Source organism: Oncorhynchus keta, chromosome 15 (assembly GCF_023373465.1).
Source record: "Oncorhynchus keta strain PuntledgeMale-10-30-2019 chromosome 15, Oket_V2, whole genome shotgun sequence".
Taxonomy (NCBI): Eukaryota; Metazoa; Chordata; class Actinopteri; order Salmoniformes; family Salmonidae; genus Oncorhynchus; species Oncorhynchus keta.
In genome coordinates, this window is record NC_068435.1 from 13025957 (window position 1) to 13041860 (window position 15904).

The 15904-nt window shown below is 38.2% G+C and overlaps 1 long non-coding RNA gene across 1 annotated transcript; it reads left to right on the top strand.

The window, feature by feature from the left end:
• Positions 1 to 2408: 2408 nt before the first annotated feature.
• Positions 2409 to 6540, top strand: LOC127907703 (uncharacterized). The gene is made up of 3 exons (XR_008065456.1): positions 2409 to 2597; positions 2763 to 2861; positions 3237 to 6540. It is a non-coding gene; the product is annotated as an uncharacterized LOC127907703 (long non-coding RNA).
• The last annotated feature ends 9364 nt before the right edge of the window (positions 6541 to 15904 follow it).

Here is a 15904-nt window from a genome sequence, read left to right on the forward strand (position 1 = left end):
TCTCCTGACACTTCAGGGCTGTTGCAATTACCGTATTACCGCCACACCTGCGGTCACCAGTCGTGAAGGCAGTCATATTCCATGTAACCATTTAGTGATAGGCTTTTCCAAGCTCTGAAGCTGCTGATGGTCATTAGTAACCTACCAAACTTGCTAACTGCCTCGTATTCAGCACGCTATTGTCCCTCTAATCACTTTGACATCAATGCAAATGTATTCATAAAACACTTCGTGAGAGCCCATGAACTCATGTTGCGCAACATTTATATAGGCTATGCAATTGAGCGAGAAAACAGAGTCATGGCCTCTACTAACAAGAGGAGGATCAGCTTTCTATAAGCTAGGCCTCGGGCTGCTTTATGAGTAGTGTGTGACCTTAGGGTGGCAACACATACACTCTAAGTGATTTCAATGGGTCTTTCTCCATTCTGATTGTTTTATACGGTTCGATTAAACTTCAACCAAAACAAATTTCAGCAGATTTATAATTGTCTGTATTTCCCGCACTCAATTGAGATCACTTCCACACTGCCATGTAGGGCTGCACGATATGGGCAAATAATCTAGGACTTATTTTTAACCAAATGTCGCAATTGCGATTTGACTTGCGATTTAGAGCAAAACACTTGGGTGAACTGTTGGAGTCATGGAAATATAATGACTGTTCTAATTCTATTGTTAGAATATTATAGTGGGCACTTTGTATAAGCTTTCTATAAGCTAGGCCTAGGGCTGCTTTATGAGTAGTGTGTGACCTTAGGGTGTTGTTTGACATGACAACGAATGATAATGCCAGGGAGGAGTTATTGTGACAGGGTAGGAACTAAAGTGTTGACAAGTGTTTCCTAAGGGGCCCTATAATCTTTGGCTACATTGAATGTTTTCTATTAGCTACTTCATGTATTTATCTTATTCTTGCTTTGCATATTCCTCTTTGATTTGCATACTTTGCATATTCATGAATGCTGATTTCACCTACAAATCACTGGTATTATAATAAAAGCTTTACATGCATAATTGCATTTGCGGTCATTTTTGATAATGGCATTTTCCACTAATGGAACAGGTTTGCAGATATAGAAACCAAACAAATCATGTAATTATAGCAATGCTGTGCTTATAATGTGAAGAAATAAACTAATAGTTTATCAACATTTATTGTTGAGGTGTAGGCTGAATTACATGGATTTATTGTGATGGTGTAGAAAACAAATGCCATTTATTGTGGGGCGTGTAGGCTATATTACATGGCATGGAGTGGAGGTGTAGACTATAAAAATGGATTTATTGTGGAGGTTTAACATACCAAACATTGGATTTATTGTGGAGGTGTAGGCAAATACCCAAACAAATGGGTTTATTGTGGAGGTGTAGGCTATATTACATGGATTTATTGTACCACCCAGGTAGCTAGGCTATATTATATTTATTTATGGAGGTCTAGGCTATATTACATGGATTTATTGTGGAGGTGTAGGCTATATTACATTAATTTACAGGGAAAGTGTCCTCCATTCCCTATTTAAATGAGGTGTTTGCCGCTGCCTGTTTCCATACAGGTGCTATTGGTCCATTCTGGATTCACACATATATTATTTAGTATATGTATTGTGGAGGTGTAGGCTATATTACATGGATTTATTCATTTATGAATGATATATATTACATGGATTTATTGTGCATAAAAGGTGTAGACAAATATTACATGGATTTTTTAATGGAGGTGTAGACTATATTACATGGATTTATTGTGGAGGTGTAGGCTATATTACATGGATTTATTTGGAATAGGCTATATTACATGGATTTATTGTGGAGGTGTAGGCTATATGTTTTAATGGATTTATTGTGGAGGTGTAGGCCTATGTGTTTTACATGGATTTATTGTGAGGGTGTAGACTATATGTTTTACATGGTTATTTATTGTGATGCCCATAGTCCTATATTACATGGATTTATTGTGGAGGTGTAGGCTATATGTTTTACATGGATTTATTGTGATGGCCAACTATATTAAAACATGGATTTATTGTGGAGGTGTAGGCTATATTACATGGATTTATTGTGGAGTACAAATGTATAATAAAAGCTTTATGCATAATTGCATGGATTTTATTGTGGAGGTGTAGGCTATATTGAAGAAATGGTTTTCAACATTTATTGTGGAGGTGTAGGCTATATTACATGGATTTATTGTGGAGGTGTAGGCTATATTACATGGATTTATTGTGGAGGTGTAGACTATATTACATGGATTTATTGTGGAGGTGTAGGCTATATTACATGGATTTATTGTGGAGGTGTAGGCTATATTACATGGATTTATTGTGGAGGTGTAGGCTATATTACATGGATTTATTGTGGAGGTGTAGGCTATATTACATGGATTTATTGTGGAGGTGTAGACTATATTACATGGATTTATTGTGAAGGTGTAGGCTATATTACATGGATTTATTGTGGAGGTGTAGGCTATATTACATGGATTTATTGTGGAGGTGTAGGCTATATTACATGGATTTATTGTGGAGGTGTAGGCTATATTACATGGATTTATTGTGGAGGTGTAGACTATATTACATGGATTTATTGTGGAGGTGTAGGCTATATTACATGGATTTATTGTGAAGGTGTAGGCTATATTACATGGATTTATTGTGGAGGTGTAGGCTATATTACATGGATTTATTGTGGAGGTGTAGGCTATATTACATGGATTTATTGTGGAGGTGTAGGCTATATTACATGGATTTATTGTGGAGGTGTAGGCTATATTACATGGATTTATTGTGGAGGTGTAGACTATATTACATGGATTTATTGTGGAGGTGTAGGCTATATTACATGGATTTATTGTGGAGGTGTAGGCTATATTACATGGATTTATTGTGGAGGTGTAGGCTATATTACATGGATTTATTGTGGAGGTGTAGGCTATATTACATGGATTTATTGTGAGGTGTAGACTATATTACATGGATTTATTGTGGAGGTGTAGACTATATTACATGGATTTATTGTGGAAGGTGTAGGCTATATTACATGGATTTATTGTGGAGGTGTAGGCTATATTACATGGATTTATTGTGGTTCTGTAGCTATATTAGAGCATGGGATTTATTGCCAGGGAGGTCGATTCCCGGGACCACTATATGTATGCACACATGACTGTAATTTATTGTGGAGGTGTAAATGGCTATATTATTATTAATTATTATTGTTATATTATTGTGGAGGTGTAGACTATATTACATGGATTTATTGTGGAGGTGTAGACTATATTACATGGATTTATTGTGGAGGTGTAGGCTATATTACATGGATTTATTGTGGAGGTGTAGACTATATTACATGGATTTATTGTGAAGGTGTAGGCTATATTACATGGATTTATTGTGGAGGTGTAGGCTATATTACATGGATTTATTGTGGAGGTGTAGGCTATATTACATGGATTTATTGTGGAGGTGTAGACTATATTACATGGATTTATTGTGAAGGTGTAGGCTATATTACATGGATTTATTGTGGAGGTGTAGACTATATTACATGGATTTATTGTGAAGGTGTAGACTATATTACATGGATTTATTAGACTTTATGTAGATGTTCCAAAGGTCTGCATCAGTGGCTTGTATGTGTGGAAACCAGGAGATGCTACGTGTGTTTATGTTAATTAACGGTCAATTACCGTGAGAACAACAGTTCTTTTGTTTGACGATCAACAGCTGACAAAATTTCCTGACCGCCACAGCCCTAGTTGTGATGCAAAATGCATATGCATAGAATTAAAAAGGTATTGTTGGATATTATTTATACTGATTAGACAGTTTTTTTTACGTGGACGATACATTGAAGATAATATAAGACAGGTAGTGGAAACAATAGTAACACTATGAAACATCTGGGAAACCAGGCCTGGCATTCATAGCTGACTTTGAAAAGGCTTTTGATAAAGTACAACTGGAATTTATATATAAATGCCTGGAATATTTCAATTTTGGAGAATACATTTTTTTAAATGTATTAAACGAGGCATGTCAGTTAAGAACAAATTCTTATTGACAATGACGGCCTACCGGGAACAGTGGGTTAACTGCCTTGTTCAGGTGCAGAACGACAGATTTTTACCTTGTCAGCTCGCTCTAACCACTAGGCTACCTGCCCCCTACCTGGGTTAAAGTTATATATAATAACCCTAGGTGGTAAATAGTAAACAATGGCTACGTCTCAGAAAGTATTCAATTGTCAAGAAGAGTAAAACAAGGTTGTCCACTATCGGCATATCTATTTATTATGGCCATTGAAATGTTAGCTGTTAAAATCAGATCCAACAATAATATCAAGGGGCTAGAAATCCAGGGCTTAAAAACAAAGATATCATTGTATGTTGATGATTCATGTTTTCTTTTAAATCCACAATTTGGATCATTCCACAGCCTTATAGAGGATCTAGACACTTTTTGTAACCTCTCTGGATTACAACCAAATTATGATACGTGTACTACATTACATATTGGATCATTACAAAATACAACTTTTACATTACCAATAAAATTGTCCATTTTATTTGGAACAGCAAGCCAGACAAAATTAAACGGGCCTATTTATATAATGAATATGAATTCGGAGGGCAGAAATGATTAAATATTAAAGCATTAGACCTCTCACTAAAGGCATCAGTCATACACCAGTTATACTTCAATCCAAACTGGTTCTCCAGCACATTAGTAAGAATGTCTCATCCCATGTTCAAGAATGGCCTTTTTCCTTTTATTCAGATTACCGCCTCTCACTTTTGGTTATTTGAAAATGAAATAATCTCCAGAATATCGCTATTTTTAAAAGAAGTCATAGAAATGTGTTTTCATTTTCAGTTTAATGCACCAGAGAAGACAGAACAAATAATATGACAAATATGGTGGTTAAACTTAAATATACTAATTGATAAAGAAAAGTACATTTTTTGTCAATTATATCATGAATAGGACTGGTGGAGTTATGTCACACATGAAGCTAACACAAATATATGGAAATGTCTGCTCTACCCAAAATGACAACCTACCAATTGCAGCATTACCACAAAAATGGAAGAGGCAAGTGGAAGGTGAAAAAAGTAAGGAACTTGTCTGCCGGCCCTGCATTAAAATTGGTTAAAGAACATTTTGATGAATAAAAAAGTATACCAGTTTACTTTAAGGACCAAAAAAATGACAGGTGTGCCATACAGACTGCAAAATAGAAGAGATTTTTGAGGTACTAATTCCATATGGTTTACGGACTGATACTCAAAACGACACCGGATTCAAAACTTAGAACTTCAGAATGTTTTTCTTTAAATTAAAATTTGTGGTCCTTTGTGGTCCTTCTGTAGCTCAGTTGGTAGAGCATGGCGCTTGTAACGCCAGGGTAGTGGGTTCGATTCCCGGGACCACTCATACGTAGAATGTATGCACACATGACTGTAAGTCGCTTTGGATAAAAGCGTCTGCTAAATGGCATATATATATATATATATTATACCAAATTTTTGCAACCAGTATAATGTTTTATATATGGGGATACAAACATAACTGCTCTGCAGATTTAGCTGCGAAGAGACAAAATCATTAGTTTTGGTACTGTCCATATGTAGCTTGTTTTTGGTTGCAGGTTCAGGAATGACTGAAGAATTGCAACATTTACCTGCAGCTAACTCTAGAGATAGCACTATTGGGTGATTTGAAAAGTCATAGTCAACCGATCAATAATATAGTAATACTTTTAGCAAAAATGTTTATCTTTAATTTACAATCTGTAGAAACTATGAGAATACAAAGGTTCAGAAATTTTGTGAAACATCACAGCACAGTTGAAAAATATATGACAAATAGAAATCCAATATGGATGGTGTTAAGAGATAGATGGGAGGGGTTGAGAGGAGCTGAAGTGTGGGACTAATAACAAGATAACCAATGTAAAATATACTGTGTACTTAAAATGTCTATAGGTTCAGAACTTTTGTGAAACAGCACAGTTAAAAAGATATGGCAAATAGAAATCAAACTGGATGGTCTTCAGAAACAGATGGGAGGGGTTAAGGGTAGCGGAAGGATATGAGTAAAAACAAACAAAAGATAACTATTGTAAAATAGATTGTGTCCGTAAAATGTATATAGTATGTATAAGCTGGAAATAGAAGCCTAATTGTTGTTGTACCTTAGTTTACTCCAATTAGGGAAGGGGTGGTATGGTTGGAGGAAAATAATAAAGGATGTTTTTTTTAAAAGATGTATATAATATGTGTATGTATGTATAAACGTATGTATGTATGTATGTATGTATGTATGTATGTATGTATGTATGTATGTATGTATGTATGTATGTATGTATGTATGTATGTATGTATGTATGTATGTATGTATGTATGTATGTATGTATGCATGTATGTATGCATGTATGTGTATATTCAGTACCAGTCAAAAGTTTGAACACACCTACTCATTCAAGGGTAATTAGATTTTTACGATTTTCTACATTGTAGAATAATATATGTAGACATCAAAACTATGAAATTACATATATGGAATCATTTAGTAAACAAAAAAAGTTATAAACAAATCAAAATAGATTTTAGATTTTAGATTCTTCAAAGTAGCCACCCTTTGCCTCGATGAGACCTTGGCATTCTCTCAACCAGATTCACCTGGAATGCTTTTCCAACAGTCTTGAAGGAGTTCCCACATATGCTGAACACTTGTTGGCTGTTTTTCCTTCACTCTGCGGTCCAACTCATCCCAAACCATTTAAATTGGGATGAAGTCGGGTGATTGTGGAGGCCAGGTCATCTTATGCAGCACTACATCACTCTCCTTTTCAGTCAAATAGCTCTTACACAGCCTGGAGGTGTGTTTTGGGTCATTGTCCTGTTGAAAAACAAATTATAGTTCCACTAAGTCAAACCAGATGGGATGGCGTATCGCTTCAGAATGCTGTGGTAACCATGCTGGTTAAGTGTGCCTTAAATTCTAAATAAATCACAGACAATGTCACCAGCAAAGCACCCCCACATCATCACACCTCTTCCTCCATGCTTCGCGGTGGGAACCACACATATGGAGATCATCCGCTCACCTACTCAGAGTCTCACAAGACACAGCGGTTTGAACCAAAAAATAAACATTTGGACTCATCAGGCCAAAGGACAGATTTCCACCGGTCTATTATCCATTGCTTGTGTTTCTTGGCCCAAGCAAGTCTCTTCCTCTTGTTGGTGTCCTTTAGTAGTGGTTTCTTTGCAGCAATTCGACCATGAAGGCCTGATTCACAGTCTCCTCAGAACAGTTGATGTTGAGATGTGTCTGTTACTTGAACTCTGTGAAGCATTTATTTGAGCTGCAATTTCTGAGGCTGGTAAGTAATGAACTTCCTGTGGCGGTCCTCATGAGAACCAGTTTCATAATAACACTTCATGGCTTTAGGGACTGCACATGAAGAAACTTTAAAAGTTCTTGAAATTGTTCCGGATTGGCTGACCTTCATGTCTTAAAGTAATGATGGACTGTGGTTTCTCTGTTTATTTCAAATGTTCTTGCCATAATATGGACTTGGGTCTTTTACCGAATAGGGCTATCTTCTTTATACCACCCCTACCTTGTCACAACACAACTGATTGGCTCAAACGCATTAAGAAGGTAAACAATTCCACTAATTTAATTTTAACAAGGCACACATGTTAATTGAAATGCATTCCAGGGGACTACCTCAATCCAATTGAGATGGTTTGGGATGAGTTGGACCGCAGAGGGAAGGAAAAGCAGCCAACAAGTGCTCAGCATATGTGGAAACTCCTTAAAACACATTCCTCATGAAGCTGGTTGAGAGAATGCCAAGAGTTTGCAAAGCTGTCATCAAGGCAAAGGGTGGCTACTTTGAAGAATCTCAAATATAAAATATATTTAGATTATTTTAACACTTTTCTGGTTCCTACATGATTCCAAATGTGTTATTTCGTAGTTATGATGTCTTTACTATTATTCTACAATGTAGATAATAGTACAAATAAAGAAAAACCTTGGAATGAGTACGTGTGTCCAAACTTTTGACTGGCATTGTATATATATATTTACAGAAAAATATATGGGGGATTGGAAATGATGCTGACAATTACATTGACTGAAGCGTCAATATATCTGCAATATTAAAGCTGATCTACCCCGTATATGTTTTGTTGTTGTTCTGCTCTGAAAGGAATGACCTGCAAATCAGACTTTTATACAAAACTCCCATCATGGTGGAAGGCTGTGCATTACAACCAGCTGGCATCAAACCCACGATTCTGCCGTTGTAAGACCATGCTCTACCAACTGAGCCACACAGGATCACATACAGTATTGTGATACTGTACCATAACTATACTTCTCCTAAGGAACACATCTGTCAGGAGTTAAATGGGGTGGCAGGGTAGCCTAGTGGTTAGAGCGTTGGACTAGTAACCGAAAGGTTGCAAGTTCATATCGCCGAGCTGACAAGGTACATACATATCTGTCGTTCTGCCCCTGAACAGGCAGTTAACACACTGTTCCTAGGCTGTCATTGAAAATAAGAATTTGTTTTTAACTGAATTGCCTGGTAAAATCAAAATAGACATTTGATTTCATCTAAAATAACTAAACTAAATAATTTGTAAATGGACACATTCCTCATGAAGCTGGTTGAGAGAATGCCAAGAGATTGCAAAGCTGTCATCAAGGCAGCTTTGAAGAATCTCAAATATAAAATATATTTAGATTTTTTTTACACTTTTCTGGTTCCTACATGATTCCATATGTGTTATTTCATATTTATGATGTCTTTACTATTATTCTACAATGTAGATAATAGTACAAATAAAGAAAAACCTTGGAATGAGTACGTGTGTCCAAACTTTCATCAAGGCAGACTGAGGCAGTCCACATTTCTGATAAGAGCTGCTGTTAGGTTTCTGGTTCCGGTGGCATACTTTGAAACTAGTGGCCTTTTCGTGACTTTCTTATGCAAACAACTATGAATTAACATATTTATTTCCTAAAACTCAATTACTAAACATCAAATTAAGGTGTGGGACAAGAAATACCTACCAGGTCCATTACTCTCCAGCAGCTAGAATTTGTACATCCACAATTCAACTGTGTGAACATGACGGCTCTCAACACCAGACAACAGAAAGAGTTGGCTGCTACTATATGAGATATTAAATTAATCACTGGCAGAGTGGATACTTATTATTTATTTTACCTTTATTTAACTAGGCAAGTCAGTTAATTAAGAACAAATTCTTATTTAGAATGACGGCCTACCCCGGCCAAACCCTCCCCTAACCCGGACAACGCTGAGCCAATTGTGCACCGCCCTATGGGACTCCCGATCACAGCCGGTTGTGATACAGCCTGGGATCAAACCGGGGTCTGTAGTGACGCCTCTAGCACTTAGATGCAGTGCCTTAGACCGCTGCGTCACTCGAGAGCCTGTTTTAAACCAAAGTGGAATGTCTGTAGAAGACAGCCAATACGTAAGATGTGCGACTCCATAATCTGGAAACAGCGTAAACTAAGTTGGAAGAGATAATGAACTGAATCACTCCAAAATCAGTCCCGCTAATTGAATGTGCAGATCACAGGACTTGAAACTGGTGTGGAAGTGGAAAACCCAACCTCCTCCATGAGTAATCTTTTCTATGAATTGTTCAGACAGGAGAAGATTGGTCCCATGCCACTGATTAACCTTACGCACCACACTGGTCAACTCCGAAACGCCTTTGGCTGTATGATTGTACGGATCCACAGCTTTGAAGTCAAGCTGCGAATCGTTCGCTTTGCAGCGTAATCCAGGGGTCTGACCCATGTAGGGAAGAAGATCAGCATCTACCCAGACCTGAGTGATGAACTGCTAAAACAGAGGGAGAGAACCCAGGTGAACGAGGTGAGAACGAGGTGAGAACCCAGCTACGCAAGCTAAACCTAAAATGTGACTTCATCCACCTGGCAAAACTCATCTTGACCTTCCAGAACACAACACAAACGTTTTCCACTGCCAAGAAAGTTCAAAAGTTCAAAACATTATTCAGGTATGCTATCCATGCACAATCACGCAGCCTAGACTATGGCTAGGATGCTGCCCTCAGCATAAGACAATGATGAGGACACCCCTCATGTTCGGGTACAAGGAACAATAATACTATTATTCCTGAGTATTGAACATGTTATAATTATATTGCCTATGGTTCAGGACATTTACACAGTGATTACACCATGCCAATGACTGAACAATGAACAATATTTGAATCCTACAGCTACCTTTTTTTTTTTTTACTGTTTAGGCATATTGTCCTTCTGATTTCATTTTTGTTTATTTCTATTAATTACCCAGCCTTACTTGTCAAGCTTGCTAACTTAATTGCAAAGGTCTGAATTGTTTACTTATGTTGTTTTAATTTATTATTATTTTTTTTAAAAATATTTTTATTAAAGATATGCTACCTAAGAGATTTCATACGTAAGACTGTGTCGTGACTTGACTTTAACATTAATCTGAAAACTGCTATTTATCTAATTACCTAACTATGTTTAATTGTTACCTGATTAAATTAATAATGTAACAATTAACTTAATAGGATCTGGGGCACCACGAGAGCAGTTCTTTAAAGAGTCACCATCTCCAGAATTAAACTCTAAAGGGTATTTACCTATCACATCTATAAACAGTCAACGTATTAATCATAACCTCGTACCGAAGACGTGGATGTCGATTAAGGCAGCCCCCCGCACCTCTCTGATTCAGAGGGGTTGGGTTAAATGCAGAAGACACATTTCAGTTGAAGGCATTCAGTTGTACAACGGACTAGGTATCCCCCTTTCCCTTTCCTATCATATCATCACTCTGAACAGTAGTAACCTCCTTGCATCTGCAAAAAACCCAGCCTTACTTATGATTCAGTACTACACAAATTGGTTAAATTATTTATTTACTAGCTAATTAAATGGAACACAGGATAAACATACACACTTTGCATCAGTTATTGACTGGAAACACAATTGCCATGCTGACTGCAGGAATGTCCAACAGAGCTGTCTCCAACGTGGTTTTAGAGAATTTGGCAGTACGTCCAACCGGCCTCAGACCGCAGACCACATGTAACCACGCCAGCCCAGGACCTCTACATCCGGCTTCTTCATCTGCGGGATCGTCTGAGACCAGCCACCCGGGCAACTGATGAAACTGAGGAGTATTTCTGTCTATAATAAAGCCCTTTTGTGGGGAAAAACTAATTCTGATTGGCTGGGCCTGGCTCCCAAGTGGGTGTGCCCTCCCAAGCCCCTGCCCAGTCATGGGAAATCCATAGATTAGGGCCTAATGATTTTTTTTTAAAATTGACTGATTTCCTTAAATGAACTGTAAGTCAGTAAAATCATTGAAATTGTTGCATGTTTCTTTTATATTTTTGATAAATATAAATCTATTGAGAAGATAGACAGCAGAATGACTTAGGGCTATGACCTTTGACCCTCTGCAACTTTCTCACACATCATTATTCAAGATTCATTCAAAATGATCCATAATCGTTGTGGTATTAACATTAATTTAGAAGTGTTTAGAAACATATTATATTCTTATTTACAATCAAATTGACTCCAAAACAACACAATACATTATTTACCATTAATTTCTATTGGGCACAATATCATCTGAAGCACAACAAAAAAACTAACTGCAAATGCATCCAACATGTTTGTAGAGTCATAAGCTTAATGTAGTCATTGCGTGCTAGGAATATGGGACCAAATACTAAACTTTTGACTAATGTCAAGAGTCTGCAAAGCAGTCATCAAGGCAAAGGATGGCTACTTTGAAGAATCTCAAATATAAAATATATTTTGATTAGTTTAACACTTGTTTTGCATACTACATGATTTCATATGTGTTATTTCATAATTTTGTTGTCTTCACTATTACTCTACAATGTAGAAAATAGTAAAAATAAAGAAAAACCCTTGAATGGGAAGGTGTGTCCAAACGTTTGACTGGAACTGTATATACAGTGCATTCGGAAAGTATTCAGACCTGTTGACTTTTTCCACATTTTAATACGTTACAACCTTATTCTAAAAATATCCAATTGTTTTCTTTCCTCCTCTAATCTACACACAATACCCTACAATGACAAAGCAAAACAGGGTTTTTAGAAATGTTTGCAAATTGATTTTTAAAAAACAACTGAAATAACACATTTCATAAGTATTCAGACCCTTTCCTCTGTACTTTGTTGAAGCACCTTTGGCAGCGATTACAGCCTCAAGTTTTCTTGGGTATGGCGCTACAAGCTTGACACACCTGTATTTGGGGAGTTTATCCCATTTTTCTCTGCAGATCCTCTCAAGCTCTATCAAGTTGGATGGGGAGCATCGCTGCACAGCTATTTTCAGGTCTTTCCAGCGATGTTTTATCAGGTTCAAGTCTGGACTCTGGCTGGGAAACTCAAGGACATTCAAAGACTTGTCCAGGCGCCACTCCTGTGTTGTCTTGGCTGTGTGCTTATGGTCGTTGTCCTGTTGGAAGGTGAACCTTCACCCCTGTCTGAGGTCCTGAGCACTCTGGATCATGTTTTCATCAAGGATCTCTCTGTACTTTTCTCCCTCCATCTTTTCCTCGAACCTGACTAGTCTCCCAGTCCCTGCTGCTGAAAAGCATACCCAAAGGTGATGCTGCCACCACCATGCTTTACTGTAGGGATGGTGCCAGGTTTCTTCCAGATAACTGATCTCAGATCAGTGGTCTTACTGAAGAGCTCGGTGACTTTCAACTGGAGTGGTGTAAAGCTAGCCGCCATTAGAATCTGGAGCAGTGGAAACGAGTGCTCTGGAGTGATAAATCACGCTTCACCGTATGGCAGTATGACAGACAAATCTGGGTTTGGTGGATGCCAGGAGAACGCTACCTGCTCAAATGCATAGTGCCAACTGTAAAGTTTGGTGGATAAGGAATAATGGTCTGGGGTTGTTTTTGGTTCATACTAGGCCCTTTAGTTCCAGTGAAGGGAAATCTTAACCCTACAGCATACAATGCCATTCTAGACAATTCTGTTATTCCAACATTGTGGCAACAGTTTGAAGAATGCCCTTTCCTGTTTCAGCATGATAATGCCCCCATGCACAAAGCGAGGCCTATACAGAAATATTTTTTAGCGAAATCAGTGTGGAAGAATTTGACTGGCCTGCACAGAGCTCTGACTGTAACCCCTTCGAACACCTTTGAGATGATTTGGAACGCCAACTGCGAGCCAGGCCTAATCGCCCAACATTAGTGCCCAACCTCACTAATGCTCTTGTATCTGAATGGGGCAAATCCCTGCAGCAATGTTCCAACATCTAGTGGGAAGCCTTCCCAGAAGAGTGGAGGCTGTTATAGCAGCAAAAGGGGGACCAACTGCATATTAATACCCATGATTTTGGAATGAGATGTTTGATGGGCAGGTTTCCATATACATTTGTTCATGAAGTGTATCTATGTATGTATAACTTGTTTATTTATTTATATATATTGTTTTGAATTACGGGTTGCATGTAAAACAGTGAGGATCTATTGTTCGGAAAGGTTGTTACTATCAGATACTAAATAATAGGAAACAGTCTATTCAACACAAAACCAGAAAGCCATAATCACTGCATGCATACTGTACAAACGCAATATGTAGGATGAAAATATCCACAATAAACTAAATCGATAACATGTTTATGTTACTTTACATACTTTGCATGACACTACAGAAAGTGGAAAATAACTTTTACAGATTGCATCCTTCTTTTCACTTCCTCAAATTAAGACAGCAACTTTCACCGAAGTCAAAACATTAACCGGAGAAATTCTTTGTCAATAAAATTGCTAATTTACTTGTTTCAACAAGAAAATGTGTGTACGAGTGGTCTAAGCAGTTGTAAAAAAAATTGTACAGAAGAACACATTTCTAATAAGAAAAAATGTACAAAATCGAAAATATTTTTATATTTAATCTTGTGCTCTGGAGAAGCACCCGTCTGTGCATGCTCACGGTTAGTGAATGAGACCCAATATCTGTCTGTCTTTTAATATTGCATGAATGTATATGAAAATGTTTATTCATGTTAAAACAAATATTATTAAATGCAATGAATTAATAACTAATTGTATTTACTTAATGCATGAATATTGAATTAAATCCCCCTTCTGCACAGGTGTGAGGTAGACTTTGATGAGTGCGCATCAGGTCCCTGCGATAACGGAGGCTACTGCCACAACCTCCCCAATGGCTTCCACTGTGATTGTGAGAGCAACTTCTCAGGTGACCAATGCACAGTCGACTGTAGTGACTTCTACTTGTACCTGGCCCTGCTGCTGTGGCAACACATGTTCCAGTTCATTTCCTACATCCTCCTGCACCACGATGATGGCCAGGAGATCGATCAGGAACACCCGCAGATGGAAAACAACTAGGGGCCAATTGGGGCCAACATGGATGACTAGGGCCCATTGGGAGCCAACATGGACGATTAGGGCCCATTGGGAGCCAACATGGACGATTAGGGCCCATTGGGAGCCAACATGGACGATTAGGGCCCATTGGGAGCCAACATGGACGATTAGGGCACATTTGGAGCCAACATGGACGATTGGGGCCCATTGGGAGCCAACATGGACGATTAGGGCCCATTGGGAGCCAACATGGACGATTAGGACCCATTGGGAGCAAACATGGACGATTAGGACCCATTGGGAGCCAACATGGACGATTAGGACCCATTGGGAGCCAACATGGACGATTAGGGCCCATTGGGAGCCAACATGGACGATTAGGACCCATTGGGAGCAAACATGGATGACTAGGGCACATTTGGAGCGAACAAAGGGTCAATGAAATTCTCTGGGAAAAAGCTGGCCCCATCTCCTAAAGTTCTAGGATAACACGTCTAGGGTCAGTTTACCCTCCCCAAATCCTTACCTTAACCATTAGACTGTAAATGGAAAAACTGACCTACACATAACAGTGTACATACGGGCATCCCGCCGCTGACTAAGCTAATGTGGACGACTAAGAGTGAAGGGACACAGTACATATTTCAGAACTATGTATTTTGACATTGTTAGTGTTAAACAAGTCAGCCAAGGAAAGTGTTGTAATAGAAGCGTTAACTTGAACCTGTTCTAAACAGAATGACCTGCAGCTCTTCCTGTTACAATACCGTATAGTGCTTTTCAGACAGCCAGCAGAATATCGCAGAGTACACCACTTGTCCCTCTAGTCAAAGCGGCAAGTGCCTTTACACACGTGGACGAAAGTCCACAGTCTATGCGACAGCTGCTGGTGAACATGACAATGAAATAAACAAACATTATCAACGTGCGAAGATAATATTGCTATAACTCCATAAGCATGCATAAAACATGCAACATAAATTAATAATACAAATATTTGTATATTAAAAAAAATATATTGTTAAACATAACTCTGTAAACTGATAGTATCCTGCTGTTGGCTACGTTTTCTACTGTGATTGGTCAACAACGACGGAATCTCTTGAAAAATAAGAGCAGAATCCTGTTTTCGCTGCCTCGGCTAAGCAGCTTCCGTGGACACGAGCACCTCTGTATACCTGAATAGAATTTCGTCCCCACATAGGCTTCATTGAAAGTGAATGGGCCACCCAGTTCGCTGTGCGCTCTCTGTCTGTGCATTATTACATTTTAAAGGGGAAGTTCAGAATTGTAAAACTTGATGTTAGATGGTTCCTCACCCTAAAAGGCACGCTACAGGCCTGGAGAAACCATGGACTCAAGTTTCTCCCAGTATAGACTACTTTCAAGGTGAGGAACCATCAAACATTAAGTTTTAAAATACTGAACAATTGTGCGCCGC